We start from the raw sequence: 15,566 nt of genomic DNA on the forward strand, positions 1-15,566 counted from the left end.
GGATGTCTGATATGTGGTGATTGGTACGCGGTCCAACCTGTTAGCGCTTGGAATTCACCTAGGCTGAGATAGACAAACTCTCAAGGCTACATCAAACCATTTCACCTCGTAGCTAGCCCTACGAGGTATGAGAAGGCTCTCTCAGGTCAGATTCGATAGATCTTTCAATATGATAAGCTAACCAATTAGGAATAAAGATTTTAGGCTAGTAAATTGATCTAAGGGGGTTTTTAATTAAATGACGGGGATTTTCCGGGCTGAATGGGCAAGATCACAGTTTGAAACAGAAAAATATAATGAACAACACAGGTTATTGACTGAGGCAAGGTAGGCATGAAATTTAGCATCAAATCTGGATTTCAATGGGATGGCAAGACTGGTGAGGAGCTAAGGAGGGCAGACAATAACTCTGAATCCTCCTTAAACAGTAGAAAACATTGAACGCGAACAAACTTATAGGGGGAGCATATAATACTATGAATTCCTACCTAATCACTTCATTTGTTCAGCTTGATATGGTCATGAAATGAAATGAAACATAACAGTTTACATATGAGACAAAGGGAAAACTTATGCTAAATTAACATACCACATGAATCTCAGCAAACAGAGCTGTGAAATTCCATTAAATATCTCTGCCAATGACTGTACAATGAAGCTCTGCTACGCTACAGCAACTCTCAGCACTCAGAAAAAATCTCCCCTCTCTGACTAACTCCTTACAAATGAATTTGTTTTATAATAAATACAATGCTGCCCAAAACAGGGGCGCTGTTTTTAACTAACATCACAAGAATGTTTCCTTTTTTTTAAATATATGAAACAAAACACAGCTGGGGGAAAACCAATCGACCCCAAGACCCGGCATTTGTTTTTTATCATTATTAACAAAATAAACTAAAAACAAAACCATCAGCGCTTCCTGAAGAGAAAATGGCGCTCCTTCCACTGAAATCTGTTGAATAGGTGGCATTACAGGTGTCACTCCCTTTGCTAAAAATAAACATAGGCAATCGCTCCTCGTTTTCTGACACTTTGCACACTCAGGAAATTACAACCGCGCCCCCCAAATCTCTGGAAATACGTTGGCTTTTAGAATAAGGAAATCTGAAGAACAGTTTCAAATCAGATCTACTAATTTTCTGACACGTACATAAGTGATGCTCCTTGGCAGGTCCACAGAGCAGTAAATTGCAGCGGCCACACCATTGATTGTATCTGAAAAACGTTGCTCCACCATATGCAATGATCGACACATTCACACATCTCATGAAACACATATAAACCCACAACCACAACGAAACCAAACGTAGAGTTTGCAGGGCATCTAATGCAGAGATCCACAGGGGACTTAGGATGCTTCTCGCGCGAACAAGATCATGTGAAAATAAAATAAAAATGTGACTTACAATTCCTGAGATCTGTCATATAGATTTCCACTATGCATGCAACATTGTATTTAACTTTTCCAATAAAACACCATTGGTAACCGTAGCAAGTTGGTTAAGGTACTATGATAAAACCCAAGATCTAAGAATCGTTGTTAAAACTATCATATAACGATGACATTACTACATTTGAATGGAGTTCGAAAGGCATTCACCAATTTTAACCATCTGGTACATAGAAATTCAATCTACTATCAGAGAGTATCTGCTTGGTTTGAAGTATTAAAACATTAAGACTGCACCATCATTTCATTGCACCATCACTGTTCCATTTTTGCTATGTATAATCTTGATTTACTCCCCTTAAAGAGCCAAACAAAGTTTGAGACCTTTTGAAACTAGGTATGTCATCGATGCGCTTTGACTGATATTCATCCAGTTCACTGCTATTCATATCAGCGGATTGATCTGAAGGAGCAAGTTTAACTGCGTCATCCTTCAAATGCTCTCTATCTGAATTATCTGATGTAACTGCCTTACCATTACAAATGTCTTTGTTGGAGGGTATGTCCATAGATTTGGCCAGTTTGTATGCTCCACTGTGAGAACTTCCATATACTTGCACGGTCAGTTTTCTTCTTTCAGGACAACCAAGTTTTATGTGATTATCAAAGAAGTAAATCAAGTCTTGTTTCGTCAATTTCAGAAACCTCCATTTCTACCCTGTCAAACTTAAGAGTTCCAAGCTCAAGAAATAAAAGCTTGATTGTTCTTGCAAGTTTTTGTGTTTCTCGAGCTTATCATCAATCAAAGCATCCACGTTTGTCTTAAAATCATCATCTGACATAGCATGTAGTTTACTCTCAAACATTTTAAGAAATGCCTCCACTCTCAGATCAAGCTGTGCTGAGACCCATATATAATGAGACCATTCAGGGTTGAATCATACGAATTATACATACCTCAAACCATATGAACCTCAAAACAAATCAAACCACTATAATCATAGACGCAAGAGAGATCAGATCTTCTTGGTCAGCCTCATAGCCACCTGAAACCTGATCAAGATCTGGATCAAGGGTGCCACTGTAGAGAACCTCTGTAGCTGAACCTGGAAACTCCCTTTACTATCTCTTATCATACACAGATTGGAAAAATCTAGATCCTGATGAGCAAGAGAAAGAGGATTAAAGCCCAGCAATTCATAATCCTCCCATAATGTTGTTTGACCAGTACTTCTGGATTATATCTGCAACAGAATATGGAGCAATCTTCTCTGGACACGTTTGTCGGTTTGAGAAGAGTCTTCTAAGCAATGTACATTCCGGCTTCAATTCAGACAGTCCTTTTGCAGTGACTAAATCGACCTTGATATCTTTCACGAAAGATGGTTGAGACACAACCCACTCCATGAACACAATAACTCCAGGCAATAGAAAATTCAGTGATTTTTTTCTCAGATTGCGCAGCCTTTTTAACTAGTATTGATGCAACAAAGCAACAAAATCTCAATAAAGTGGTTGCAAATGAGGTTCCTGAGGTAGTAGCAACATTCTGAACTTGGGTATGTGAATCATGGATAAGAAAGATGACAACAACTATAATTCCAAGCATGGGTATATTGCTGACAGTGCTGCCTCCCCCTGAGTATAATCTCTTGGGTAGAAATGTCATTTCCAGCTCTTCGATGTGATGGTTGAACAAATCTTGCAGCGCATTTCTCTGATTTAGCATATTCCAGTTCTTCAAGGCTGGATTTTGTAAAAACAGCCCCAAGAAGTTCGAGGAAATGAACTTGGAAACATTCCCATATCTCCTTGATAGCCATAGCATATGATTCTTCTCCTAAAGTTGATTGCAAAATATTTTTATGGCGGGCCAAATGAGGCGAACTTCTATAATTTAAATGTTCTTGCTCAGCAGCAGCAATAAGAAATGGTAGTTGTCCTGAGCCTTCCACTAGAAGAGAAACCTTACAAACATGTGGTCTTTTCTTCTCAAGCAAAAGAATAATGTTTTCCCGTTTTCAAGCCGCTCACAAACAACACAGTGATATACAATGTTTTCTGTGCCTTGCACATTTTCCTCTTTTCGATGGGATGAGTCAACCTCTGGCGATTCCTGATGAAGGAGGGTCACACTGCTTATTTTGTAGGCAGGGGCTTACAATATGTCTGAATTATTCTTTTCAAGGTTCCTCTTTATTGTCTCCGTAAACTATCCAAGCAAGATTACGAAGACCATAACGCATCATTGTCTCTATTTGCAAGTGTTGCATCTTTATAACCATCCGTGTACCATCTTTCAAAATACCACCATGAACTTGTACAATTGATACTGCTGCAATTGGTATTTTCTCCACATAACTTTTTGCCTCTGATTGCTAATGATATTCTGAATTGTGCTTGTGCAGATAGAAGCTTTGAAGTCGCTGCTGCCTTTTGAAGAGCTGGAGCATAAATTACATAATTTAAATCAATACATTAAATGATTTCTTCTTCAAAACAAGGTTTTGAAGAAGAATCAATCTCTGACATGAGACGGAGTCTAACATTGGCTCCATTTGGGATGGCAGCTGCAGCTTCTTGGAGGTGCCAAGAACCTCAGACCTCTTGGGAGAGCAGACCAGTGCCTTATTCATTGGGCAATGGAGTCATCATCATCACAACTCTTGACTTATTTTCAAACTGAAACTGAACTCAAACAATCTTCAAGCAAACTAAAACAAGATGCTGCCCTTATGGCTGCTTATTTATTTACAAAACCTACTCTAATCTGCTGTACAAATAATAGATCAGGTAATGCTAAAATGCCATATTAACCATTCAAGTAAACCTGAAAATGAAGCCGCTTGAGAATGCTGCCACGAAGTCACAGATGCAGATGCTGGCAGCCCTTCATGCACATACTGACCCTGGTCACGGAAAATACAGTCTGATATGTCAATCAAACTGAAAAACATGTCCATGTATGCCGCAATAGGATCACGGAAACCGGACTCTATTGGCTGTCCCAACTCTGCAATGCAAATTTCCAGCTGCACATTGTCAATGTGTACCTCTATAGGCAAGTCTGTTGTTTCTTGTTGCGCAGGAGGAAGGATTTCCAAGAACTTTTTAGGGTCTTGGAAATCATAAGACTGGATCTGCTCATCTACATCTTGAATCTCCTTCTCGATTCTTTCAACAAGTAACTCACAGACACTAGGATGATAATTCAGAGATTTCAAACATTGAAGGAAAAAACTTAAAACTTCTTCATTAATTTCAATATCCACTAAGCTTTCTCTAAATTCGTTTAGAGCTTCACACAGTGCAGGGTTTGCCACATACCCTACCATTGCATGAACATATCAACAGGCACTGGAATGTCTGGATCGAGTTGGAGTCGCCAGGTGAATGATTCAGCCTGCATATGTATCTGACTGCTGTCCACCATCAGCATCAGATCTGAAATTGATACATGTACTGGGGTAAAATTCAAATGAAGTGCTATATTCACAAGCTCACGGAGATTGACTGAAGCAGCGTTTATCTACTAACGCTGATGTAAAACAAGAGCGTTTTCGAAGGCTCCTGGCGTAACTTCAGGCTCCGTCTAAGACTTATGAAACAAACACATCAACCCACAAACAAGTTTGTTCTCCCCAGTATGGTCGCCAATATGTTAGCGCTTGGAATTCACCTAGGATGAGATAGACAAACTCTCAAGGCTACATCAAACCATTTCACCTCATAGCTAGCCCTACGAGGTATGAGAAGGCTCTCTCAGGTCAGATTCGATAGATCTTTCAATATGATAAGCTGACCAATTAGGAATAAAGATTTTAGGCTAGTAAATTGATCTAAGGGGGTTTTTAATTAAATGACGGGGATTTTCCGGGCTGAATGGGCAAGATCACAGTTTGAAACAGAAAAATATAATGAACAACATAGGTTATTGACTGAGGAAAGGTAGGCATGAAATTTAGCATCAAATCTGGATTTCAATGGGATGGCAAGACTGGTGAGGAGCTAAGGAGGGCAGACAATAACTTTGAATCCTCCTTAAACAGTAGAAAACATTGAACGCGAACAAACTTATAGGGGGAGCATATAATACTATGAATTCCTACCTAATCACTTCATTTGTTCAGCTTGATATGGTCATGAAATGAAATGAAACATAACAGTTTACATATGAGACAAAGGGAAAACTTATGCTAAATTAACATACCACATGAATATCAGCAAACAGAGCTGTGAAATTCCATTAAATATCTCTGCCAATGACTGTACAATGAAGCTCTGCTACGCTACAGCAGCTCTCAGCACTCAGAAAAAATCTCCCCTCTCTGACTAACTCCTTACAAATGAATTTGTTTTATAATAAATACAATGCTGCCCAAAACAGGGGCGCTGTTTTTAACTAACATCACAAGAATGTTTCCTTTTTTTTAAATATATGAAACAAAACACAGCTGGGGGAAAACCAATCGACCCCAAGACCCGGCATTTGTTTTTTATCATTATTAACAAAATAAACTAAAAACAAAACCATCAGCGCTTCCTGAAGAGAAAATGGCGCTCCTTCCACTGAAATCTGTTGAATCTGGTGAATAGGTGGCATTACAGGTGTCACTCCCTTTGCTAAAAATAAACATAGGCAATCGCTCCTCGTTTTCTGACACTTTGCACACTCTGGAAATTACAACCGCGCCCCCCAAATCTCTGGAAATACGTTGGCTTTTAGAATAAGGAAATCTGAAGAACAGTTTCAAATCAGATCTACTAATTTGCTGACACGTACATAAGTGATGCTCCTTGGCAGGTCCACAGAGCAGTAAATTGCAGCGGCCACACCATTGATTGTATCTGAAAAACGTTGCTCCACCATATGCAATGATCGACACATTCACACATCTCATGAAACACATATAAACCCACAACCACAACGAAACCAAACGCAGAGTTTGCAGGGCGTCTAATGCAGAGATCCACAGGGGACTTAGGATGCTTCTCGCGCGAACAAGATCATGTGAAAATAAAATAAAAATGTGACTTACAATTCCTGAGATCTGTCATATAGATTTCCACTATGCATGCAACATTGTATTTAACTTTTCCAATAAAACACCATTGGTAACCGTAGCAAGTTGGTTAAGGTACTATGATAAAACCCAAGATCTAAGAATCGCTGTTAAAACTATCATATAACAATGACATTACTACATTTGAATGGAGTTCGAAAGGCATTCACCAATTTTAACCGTCTGGTATAGAGAAATTCAATCTACTATCAGAGAGTATCTGCTTGGTTTGAAGTATTAAAACATTAAGACTGCACCATCATTTCATTGCACCATCACTGTTCCATTTTTGCTATGTATAATCTTGATTTACTCCCCTTAAAGAGCCAAACAAAGTTTGAGACCTTTTGAAACTAGGTATGTCATCGATGCGCTTTGACTGATATTTATCCAGTTCACTGCTATTCATATCAGCGGATTGATCTGAAGGAGCAAGTTTAACTGCGTCATCCTTCAAATGCTCTCTATCTGAATTATCTGATGTAACTGCCTTACCATTACAAACGTCTTTGTTGGAGGGTATGTCCATAGATTTGGCCAGTTTGTATGCTCCACTGTGAGAACTTCCATATACTTGCACGGTCAGTTTTCTTCTTTCAGGACAGCCAAGTTTTATGTGATTATCAAAGAAGTAAATCAAGTCTTGTTTCGTCAATTTCAGCAACCTCCATTTCTACCCTGTCAAACTTAAGAGTTCCAAGCTCAAGAAATAAAAGCTTGATTGTTCTTGCAAGTTTTTGTGTTTCTCGAGCTTATCATCAATCAAAGCATCCACGTTTGTCTTAAAATCATCATCTGACATAGCATGTAGTTTACTCTCAAACATTTTAAGAAATGCCTCCACTCTCAGATCAAGCTGTGCTGAGACCCATATATAATGAGACCATTCAGGGTTGAATCATACGAATTATACATACCTCAAACCATATGAACCTCAAAACAAATCAAACCACTATAATCATAGACGCAAGAGAGATCAGATCTTCTTGGTCAGCCTCATAGCCACCTGAAACCTGATCAAGATCTGGATCAAGGGTGCCACTGTAGAGAACCTCTGTAGCTGAACCTGGAAACTCCCTTTACTATTTCTTATCATACACAGATTGGAAAAATCTAGATCCTGATGAGCAAGAGAAAGAGGATTAAAGCCCAGCAATTCATAATCCTCCCATAATGCTGTTTGACCAGTACTTCTGGATTATATCTGCAACAGAATATGGAGCAATCTTCTCTGGACACGTTTGTCGGTTTGAGAAGAGTCTTCTAAGCAATGTACATTCCTGCTTCAATTCAGACAGTCCTTTTGCAGTGACTAAATCGACCTTGATATCTTTCACGAAAGATGGTTGAGACACAACCCACTCCATGAACACAATAACTCCAGGCAATAGAAAATTTAGTGATTTTTTTCTCAGATTGCGCAGCCTTTTTAACTAGTATTGATGCAACAAAGCAACAAAATCTCAATAAAGTGGTTGCAAATGAGGTTCCTGAGGTAGTAGTAACATTCTGAACTTGGGTATGTGAATCATGGATAAGAAAGATGACAACAACTATAATTCCAAGCATGGGTATATTGCTGACAGTGCTGCCTCCCCCTGAGTATAATCTCTTGGGTAGAAATGTCATTTCCAGCTCTTCGATGTGATGGTTGAACAAATCTTGCAGCGCATTTCTCTGATTTAGCATATTCTAGTTCTTCAAGGCTGGATTTTGTAAAAACAGCCCCAAGAAATTCGAGGAAATGAACTTGGAAACATTCCCATATCTCCTTGATAGCCATAGCATATGATTCTTCTCCTAAAGTTGATTGCAAAATATTTTTATGGCGGGCCAAATGAGGCAAACTTCTATAATTTAAATGTTCTTGCTCAGCAGCAGCAATAAGAAATGGTAGTTGTCCTGAGCCTTCCACTAGAAGAGAAACCTTACAAACATGTGGTCTTTCCTTCTCAAGCAAAAGAATAATGTTTTCCCGTTTTCAAGCCGCTCACAAACAACACAGTGATATACAATGTTTTCTGTGCCTTGCACATTTTCCTCTTTTCGATGGGATGAGTCAACCTCTGGCGATTCCTGATGAAGGAGGGTCACACTGCTTATTTTGTAGGCAGGGGCTTACAATATGTCTGAATTATTCTTTTCAAGGTTCCTCTTTATTGTCTCCGTAAACTATCCAAGCAAGATTACGAAGACCATAACGCATCATTGTCTCTATTTGCAAGTGTTGCATCTTTATAACCATCCGTGTACCATCTTTCAAAATACCACTATGAACTTGTACAATTGATACTGCTGCAATTGGTATTTTCTCCACATAACTTTTTGCCTCTGATTGCTAATGATATTCTGAATTGTGCTTGTGCAGATAGAAGCTTTGAAGTCGCTGCTGCCTTTTGAAGAGCTGGAGCATAAATTACATAATTTAAATCAATACATTAAATGATTTCTTCTTCAAAACAAGGTTTTGAAGAAGAATCAATCTCTGACATGAGACGGAGTCTAACACAACCTTCGCACTTACTGTGCTACGCACACTTGCGGGTACCCCGCACCCTGTGATACTGTCTTCGCGCAGTTCCAGCCGTAGCGCAGGCCGTGTTATTTACCCGTCTTCCTTAATTAGTCTTTGCTAGCTGATTACTTAGATTAAATTCACATGTAAGCATTCATACGAGTATTCATCAAGTGCATGTAGTAAATAAACAGAGTAAAAGTAATATATAACATCAACATAAAGATTACAAAAAAGATGCACAAAATAAACTTCTCTTTATTATCTTTCAATCCCAAGTATAGACCCGACTCCGCCCTACGCACTCAGTTCCAGGGGTCTGCGCACTCAATTATGGACTCTACTAGGCCTCTGCGCACTCAGCTGCAGAGCCTCTTCCTACCACTACAACCCAGTACACTTCAGATTCCACTTTATGCTCTTACCATGCCTTCGCTATTCTATCTATTATCTATACTCTAATAAGCTATCTTTACACTTAGAGCCTCGCTCTATTTATACAATCCCATGGTTCGTGGACCATGGGTAGGCCGACACAACTTTAAATTAAATTACAATACAATTCTTAGGGTGGACAACCCTATGATTCGATTGTACACTTCGCGCTCCGTGCCCTCACTTCATGGAGTCTTACAATACAATTGACCAAAACTTGGGCTTTGAGCCCCAAAACATGCTACCAGGGATCCCATGCCCAATAGTCTTGCTTGAGCTTCTGGCATTAAAGGCATTGATCTTCCTCCTGCAAGGTAATTTTCAAAGATCGGGCAATGGTCTTTGTCATTACCCCGACTCTTGCATTTCAAGCACCATACCTCCTCGCGTACCTCTGGTCAAACTGTCCGGTCTTGCTTCAGACTTTGCATCTCAAGGCACAGATTCTTTAGTTGCGCATGGATCTGCTGAACTCCTAGATTAGGATCTTACATCGGAGTCTCATGTAATCTCATGGAAATCTCCAAGGCCTCTGCCTAAGTTGTTATCTTCTGCTGCGACAACACACTCCTTAAGTGTGGTAGTAGTGAAGCCATAAACCACTCGCGATTCTGTCCATCTATCAAATTCATTTTGGCTTCGTGGATTGTACACTTCGGCCTCTGATCTATCTCCCAAGGCGTCTCACATGGTTGCATCACGATATCCTTGAATCCCACAATTGACTGTGCCTCATATTTAGGCCTGTTAAATTCCCTATTTAGTGCTACCTGGATGTCTGCTACTCTAGCATTCGGGTTATCGTTAGAGTACTTAATATACAAAGTTAGTGCGCAATATTGCAGAGTAGTAACCAGTGTCACCTTCTTTATATGATCATTTGTAATACCAAGAGCTTCCCATACAACCCTCACACCGAACCAGAATTGGTCCGGGTCCTCATTTCCCAAGCCTTTGAACAAAGGCAACTTCACTGTGTTTTCCATACTGAACCGCAGTGGAGGTGGAGGCGACACGAGCAAATTCGGAGGCGATGGTGGTGAAGTCAGAGGTGGTGTTGGTGGAGGTGTATTCACAATAATCCTTGTCTTATTAACTGGATAGCACTACACGGAGAAACCTTCGATATCCCTTCTTCATCTCTTCGTGGAGGTGAAATCAAGGGGCTATACTCCGGACCCTTATTTCCTTCGTTCCTGTAAGTTTTTCTGCTTTGCATAGTCTTGAACATCAAGGTAGCTGTATAACCCATTTTTCGCACAACAACATTTTAATCCAAGTATTCAAATATTTTACGTACTTACCTCATGGTCCTTTGAAAAAGCGTCATTCTGCCTCGCTATAGCTGACTGAGGTGTCGACCGCGAATTCAGTCACAAATACTCCTATTACGCGATTAAGCCAATGATTGACAACGCGGGCAATATTATCCTCCGATGCTTCCAAACTTCGCACTATGTCTGGGGTCCACACAATAGGACCATCAAGTTTCCACCTTCCTTGGCTATCTTCTAGCTTCATGATCCACTCGTATAGCTCAATAGGGAAAGAGAAAAAAAAGATTTCGTGGATCTCTGTATACAGGTATCGGTCCGACCACTATTCTTTTGACAGTCGCGGGTTTTTGTTCTCCTGTGCCATGAATTCGTGGATATTTCTATCCAACCAGTCTCCAATCTCCTTCTTAGTTGGATTTCAGTGATATGACATCACACATCTCTTATGTTGATTCTGGTCCCGACAACGGAATCAATTGTTGGCTTAAGGGGGCCTGACCCAGGTTCAACGTTATTTAGCCAAACAAATCCCTACACTACTGGCCCTTTCGGAATTAGCTCGCGGAACATGGACCGAAGTCTCACCTGAAGCAGTATGGGTGGATGTTGGAACCAAGTTTCCCCATCCTTGAGATGGTTGTGATGTCGTTTGATCTCTTTTATCCTTGCCTTCGTGTAGGTGATCTCGATCTAGGGCTTGTAATACAAACCCTCTATTCTGGATTTCAATACCTTCGCGAAAGTACACGATCGACCTTCGCACAACTCTAACCTGTAGCTCAGGTACTTTCGCACTACTATAGCAGCATGCTGTGAAAATTTCTCAATTATCCTAAGTGATTTGATTATCTTGTCAAATACTTAAAGTTATCACTGCGTAAGTAGATATTTGTGATCATGTTCAATTATTCAATGTAATTTCATTCATTCACGCATAATATAAGCATAATAAAAGAAATTCATACACAAAATATCCAAACCCATTAACAGAACAAATACACATAAATTGCAGAATAACTCCTTTTATTATATCTTCCAAGTATTACAGACTCTATTCACCCCATGTACACAGCTGCAAGGGTCTGTGCACTCAGCTGCAGACTTCTACCCTAGGCCTCTGCGCACTTAGTTGCAGAGCCTCTACCTATGCTACAACCCAAGACTTAGACTTCTTGCTCTAAAGCCATGACTCTCTTCCTCATCTAATGCTATTAACTACTTAGAGCTTAGCTCTTTTTATACAATCCCATGGTCTGCAGATCATGGTTAGATCTTTTATAGCCGGCCTTACTTTACAAAACTAAGGGTGGACTATCCTTTATGACACATAATACCTTCGCATTCCGTGACTATAAAATGTGGAGTCTTTACAATAATATTACAAAAACATGAGCTTTTAGACCCAAAACTGCCCTTGGGGATCCCGATCCCAACACACGGTATAGATGATAGTTTGTTGGACACTCCATATAAGAGAGGTGATGGATAAAGATACTATTCTAATTTTGGTTCTGACAGGCATCATGATTGTCATTGTTATCATCCTTACAGGAAGAGTAATAGGGGATACTTTCTAGATGAGTTTAAGAAAGAAAAGACACATACTTTTGATGGAATGTGAAGAAGCTGGAAGATGTAGAGGCTTGGATACTTGTGATGAAGAAGTTATTTGAGTTGCATGAGTAAACAAACAATATGAAGGCCATAATAGCTATCTTTAGTCTAAGAGGTAAAGCAAACATCTGGTGGGAAGATTTGAAGCGGGTTAGAGACATTAGGACATATGACTTGACTTGGCATGCGTTCAAGAGCCTTTTTAGGAAGAAGTAATTGTCAGAAAGGTACTACGACAGTAAAGCCAAATAATTCTATGAGCTAAAGATGGGATCAATGATAGATGAAGAGTACATGACTAAGTTCCTGGAGCTATTAAGGTGTGTATCGTATCTTAAATATGAGAAGGCTAAATTTCAACAATTTGTCAGTGGATTTCCATTATCATTTAGAGATCGGATTGAGGATGATGAGCCTCGGTCACTTGAGGAAATTATTGGGAAATTGAAACATTGATATGAACAATCAAAGTGTAAGAATGAATCCCAACAAGGATGGAAAAGAAAAGAAAAAGGTAAAGGTAAATGGCAACTGAAAAGAGAAAGGCCTCAGAATGCAAATGAAAAGGAGAATGTGGCACCACAAAAGAGGTTCAATACAACTAGACATGGACACGAGTCATAAAAACAACATAGAGATGATGGTACTGGTTGGTTGGAGTGTTGGACATGCAGAAAGGAGCACCTTAAGAGAGATTGTCCACAAAATCAAGGTGGTATACCTCAGATATATAGTACGTAAGAGGCAAAAACTGTTGGGGATGTTCGTTAGAGTGTTCCTCGTATTTATGTAGCACTAGATAACAAACATGCAGACCATCATGCATCTATAATTGAGATGGACGATAATATTTGTGATCAAGTTATTTTTATTTTGATTGACCCTAGCTCTAATTATAGCTATGTTAGTCCTGACTTGGTGGATAAGTGTGGTTTGAGTAAGGAATTGCATGCAAAATCTTGGTTAGTACAATTGGTTTCATGTACAAATAAGTGAGCTCATCATTGGGTAAGAGCTTGTGCATTTGATTTGAATGGTATGCCTACTGCAACAAATTTGAATGTATTATTGTTAGGATCATATAATATGTTATTGGTCATGGATTTATTGTATCTTCATAGAACCAAGGTGGATTGTTATGACAAATAAATTGAATGTGTGGATGATAATGGGAAACCAAGCGTCTTGCAGGCAAAGAAGAAAGGCACATCAGTGATGATGGTGACAACTACGCAAGAAAAGCACAGTCATAGGAAAGGGTGTGTGCTATTTTCCATAGATATTTCTAGTCACAAAGGTAAGGAAGTTGAGGGTGTAGATGTTTTGAGAAGGTACCTAGCTCTACAAAAAATTTAGGATGTGTTTCCCGAGGATATTTCAAAGTTTCCACCTCATAGGGAAGTAGACTTTTCTATTGAGTTAGTGCCAGGGGCAGCTCCAACATCAAAAGAACCTTACAGGATAAGCACACATGAGTTGTGTTATCACCAAAATAGGACCCTGATAGGCTGCTGATTAGACTACCTCGGTGTAACTATTTCAAACCTACTTTAGGTTGAGGCTTAGCCTCCCCAACCTGAGAGGGCTCTCTCAAAGGATTTATGATTTTTTGATTATGATTAAGATGGATAACTCTTGTGAAACAAAGGTAAAAATGTGAGTAGTGGAAACACAATTAGAAAGTAGCCATTGGGCTTATGGAGTTAACATCGTTTCAGTATAACAATGGTATCAACCTTACATAGAAGTCAGTGCATTCAGGATTCAACACATTTAGAACATACCAGAAACATATAGGACCACATAGTCTATGAATGTATAAAGGAAATTAGAGCACCATGAGTGATTTCTAAGTAATTACACATCCATACTACTGCAAATATTAAGAAAAGAACAATACAACACATTCAGAACATTCGAATCCCTCCTGATTCCTGAGAAGTAAAGCCCTATCTTGTATTACTAAAACAGAGTTTTTACATAAAGCCAAATATGAGAACTTTTCTGAATAAACTTCCAACCTTGAGTACATTGCTCTCTCTCCTATATATAGAATTCTTTACAAAGCTGAGATTCCTCCTCCTATGTGAGGGGAACTCGAATTATGCTTGCTATGACACCTACTCAAACTTTAACTAACTATTAAATACAACGACTGCTAACTAGGAGCTTTAGAAACCTAAGATAATTAGGAGTCTAATTCTACATCATGCTGAACATAGCATTTATTACAATCAAGATTCGTTCTCTGACAAGTGGTTTCCTTCAGCTTTAGCCTTGATGGATGTTTAAAACTCTTTGTTGGCCCTTACTGTCTTATCTCTTCACTGCTGCTCGAAAGTAGGAAACTGCCCCTATTTTTCTGCTTTTAGTTTCCTCAAGGATATTCATAACCAATTCACCATGTTGTTCTTCTTTGATTACATAAAATTTGATTGGGGTTCCACGTGCTTCATGTGCTGTAGAGCCTGGCTTATGTACACGTGTTAAGACAACACCTGTCTAATGCTGTTTGAAGCATTATGACAAAAGCTAGCTATGAATAATGACCACTTTATAACACATAGCTTTAGAGCTCATATATGTCCTTCCTCAGCTTGTTCTGCCCCTGCTGGATGCTCATATTTTGTTAATGATATTCTTTATACACCTCCTTTCAAAAATATTTTCCACTTTGTCAATTATAATTGATCAACTGAATTGTAACATGCAGCTACAGCAGTTTCGTAGCGTGCTACAAAATTGCTGTGTAATTCCAAAAACACAGTCTTAATGCCAAAATTTGACTGTCTTGAACTTCATTATCTTGAAATGTCTCTTTTCATGTGCCCTGAAGCTGTTCAAAACTGAATGCAAAGGCCCTTTTTTAACTCTTAAACACCACATTCCTCTTGAGAGATAGTTGCTTTACCTCTACTGGAACAGACATTGCAGTTGCAATTTCCTCCATCCAATTTCTGCTGAGATCCAGAAATGACTCAATCAAATCACCGTCCAGGAAACTTTTTTGCATCCAAAGTCTTCCTTTCATTGCTAAATGATCGCCACTGTTCATGGCTTAAGCACCCTACTCCCTTGATCACCTTGACAAGATTTGCTTGCAACTTTTCAAGAAATAGATATTGCTCCTGAGGAAGAGATGCAATGACACCAACAACACCATTGACTATTCCAAATATAACTGTAGGAATCTGGCAGACGTATAACAAGAGATCCATGCCTAAAAAGATTAAAAAACTAATGGAATGCCACCATCACGGAATAATTGT

General features: G+C 39.2%; 2 pseudogenes; both read right to left on the reverse strand.

Annotated features, from left to right (window-relative positions):
* Positions 1–1,481: 1,481 nt before the first annotated feature.
* LOC149149664 (insulin-degrading enzyme-like 1, peroxisomal) lies at positions 1,482–3,216 on the reverse strand (annotated as a pseudogene).
* A 3,288-nt stretch (positions 3,217–6,504) lies between these two features.
* LOC149149665 (insulin-degrading enzyme-like 1, peroxisomal) lies at positions 6,505–15,352 on the reverse strand (annotated as a pseudogene).
* Between the last annotated feature and the right edge of the window lie 214 nt (positions 15,353–15,566).

This window comes from Pinus tabuliformis, chromosome 9 (assembly GCF_031772625.1).
Source record: "Pinus tabuliformis cultivar Carrire ecotype Pingquan chromosome 9, CPIR1, whole genome shotgun sequence".
Classification (NCBI taxonomy): domain Eukaryota; kingdom Viridiplantae; phylum Streptophyta; class Pinopsida; order Pinales; family Pinaceae; genus Pinus; species Pinus tabuliformis.